The sequence below is a fragment of the Lipotes vexillifer genome, unplaced genomic scaffold (genome assembly GCF_000442215.2).
Source record: "Lipotes vexillifer unplaced genomic scaffold, Lipotes_vexillifer_v1.1 scaffold153, whole genome shotgun sequence".
Taxonomy (NCBI): domain Eukaryota; kingdom Metazoa; phylum Chordata; class Mammalia; order Artiodactyla; family Lipotidae; genus Lipotes; species Lipotes vexillifer.
Genome location: NW_006774670.1, coordinates 3,143,626 through 3,146,761, shown reverse-complemented (window position 1 = coordinate 3,146,761; position 3,136 = coordinate 3,143,626).

Here is a 3,136-nt window from a genome sequence, read left to right as displayed (position 1 = left end):
CAAGGGAAGAGGCCACAGCAGTGAGAGGCCCGCGTACAGCAAAAAAAAAAAAAAAATCAAACTAGTGTTTGTGTCTTCTGACCTTTGTTTCAGATCTCAAAGTGTTTCACTTTCTTAGGATGACTTTGGGATTTTGGGCAGCCTCTATAACCTAATTAAGTGTTCTAGACAGGCCGAAGTTTAGCATCTGCCAGCGTCACTGCAGACCAAGAATGCAGAGGAGAGAGAATTGCACGGTATCTGTGGGACCAAGCTTCCAAAGGCTCCCAGCACAGCCAGCTTTGCGTCAGGTTGAGCCGGCTGCTGTCTTTGGGTTATCAGGGCGTTTTCTACCTAAGGATACCCAACCTCCCCCTGCCCGCCCCCACACACACACTTCTACCTTCTTCCATTCTGTCTCTTGTTAACATTGGATAGCCTAAAAACAGAGATTCATTCATTAGCATGCAGATGGCATAAGGGAAGAGTCACTCATGGTGCAAACATTTTGTTATGAATTAACTAGATCTGTTTCCCACCCTGAGGAACTGTAGGCTGTACAAGTGGAGACTGGGGAGGGAGAGAAACTGGAAAGGGAAGTGAAAGAGTGGGCATGAATGTGGAAGGCAGGCCCTGACTTACAATATGGAGACTGCTCTGTTTTTATCTGTTTAAAACACTTTACAAACATGTTATTATTACTCCCATTTTACACACACAAAAAAACCAAGGCTCAAAAAAGAGAATTGACTTACCCAAAGTCATATAACTAGTTAATGCTTGAGCCGGGATCCAGGTACTGGGGCCCCTGTCTCAGTAGTCTTTCTAACACACCACCTTTGTTTTCTAATTTTGCCCAGGTCTGACCCTGGCTGGCATCTGTAGTAACCTGAAAAATAGGTGTTCAGGCCTGTGTTCACAGGTGTGGAAGGCTGGTTATCACAGACCAAATAGGAAAGAAGTTCTGCCACAAGATCACACAAGACTAGACTCTTCCAACCTGTAGGATGTTGATCTGATGACAAAGACTTCCAAATTCCTTGTTTTCCTTGGGTCCTGTCTTTTCCTCATAAGACCACAGGTAAACCCATACCATCCCTGAAGTTGGCTGGAGCATCTAGAAAAGCACCTAGAAATAGAAATAGGAAAATAAAAGTACATGAAAAATGGGCTTGGGACCAAGCTTGTGATGAGGAACAGGTATTCCTCTCTCCATCCTCTCACTCACCCCAGTTTGCAGGCCAGAGGACCACAAAGAGGTTACTATCTTTATAAACAGTGATGCCAGCCCTTGATAAAACAGGGCTGCTCAAAGGTTAAATTACTGCCAGGTTCATTCTACTCGTAAAGCTAGAAGGATTCCTTGCAGTCAAGGAATCCAACTCCCCTTAGTATATAGATAATGCCCCTCCCACAAAGTAATTTTATAAAACAGGAGGAAAGAAAACTAATGTCTAATAATATTGATATGTTAAGCATCTGTAAGCTAGACACTGTATAAAGCTTTTAACAGGTTTCTCATTTAATCCCACTGTATCTGGGATCTGGGCCAAATACCTCTCATCTTCCCACTTGATGCCCCTTCTTGGACACCGTTGTCCCTTGTATACCTCTTGTGATGTATGTGCAGGTTGCTTGTTCCAAAGTCCATGGTATGCAAATGTACCTCACCTACTTCCCTTTCCTGTGAAAGCTGGTGATTTTCCACTCAGCTGCATGGCTGTATCACATGTTCAGTTCATTCTGCTTAGATAATGGGTGTGGTGGTCAAAAAGAACATTGACTCTGACCCAGCAGAAGGAAGATCCATCATCCAAACTGTATTTACCTGCATGTACATTTGCATTTTTGTACATCAAATATTCTGGCCTGGATGCTTCGGGACCGGTGTTCTGCATTTTTCCTATTGTGGAGAGAAGTGGAAATAGAGCCCCTAGTGTTATAAAGATGACCAAATTAACACACCATACTACTGTATTACATAAAATCTAGCCAGTGAAGCCAACCATGTGTTTTTGTGTTTCCCAAACTTGTAGAAGTGTTTTAAACTTAATGTTACATTAAAGTTCACAGTTGCTCCCTGATGTGGGTGATAAATATTCAGATCTCTTTGCTAAAATGAGAAATGGATTATGCAGGGTCACTCAAGCAAGGAATCTGTTTTCCAGAGTTCCAGCTCAGGATATAATCCAGACCATCAGGAACCCACTTACTTGTTTACAAAATGGAAATTTTCAGTTTATGTGAGATTTGTCAGCATAACAATTTGCCAACAGAGATTGTTGATTCAGAGGTGTCTGCAGCATGATAGAATTCACAGCAGCTTGGTTTTAAATAAAGTTACACCTTTCTGAAATTGCTATCTGATGTCTTCATGACTCAGAAATTCTAACTTTATATCCACCCCCTTCCAATTCTGTGTAATGTATTTTCTGAGCAGTCTGCCTCTTACAACCTTCTACACAATTACATTGTTATGAGAGCACTATGTACGTCATACAAAGTAGAAGAAAGTAAGGTAAGTTTCTTAATAAAAAATCTGTAGATTATTTTATATTTCTAAATTAAATATTTTATTTTCATTTTATGATCGTCAAATTTTTTTCCACCTCATGACATTAGTCACAAATACAGTACCTTTAGACACCCTCTTCTCTCTTCTTCCATTATCTGATACTTATTTGGAAATCACTCTTTATAGAGCACTTTCATACCTGTTAACTCATTTTGATTCTAACCCTGTGAAGTAGGTTCTGGATTAACTATACTGCACCCTACTCCCCATTTTTCTAATATGAAAAAGAGGATCAAGCAATTTTAATGGCATGTCCCAGTTCACTCAGTCGGTGGATGGTAGAACCAGTCTAAAAACTGAATCTCTGAATACCAAACTATAGGTTAATTATAATATACCACGTGGCTACCAATATATAACACGATCCATTTGGCCAAATTGATAAACATCATTTGCATTTTCTATACATTTTATACTAGTTGTTAGGAAAACCAAATAATATAGTGTATAAAACATTCTGCTTGAATGGCAATGTTAGGTACATTTACATTGGTTTTTATATTTTTACTGAGCAAAAGCTAAATCCATATCATTGAATTCTATTAACAGCTCAGTTTTATGTGTTTTTTTTTTTTTTTTTTT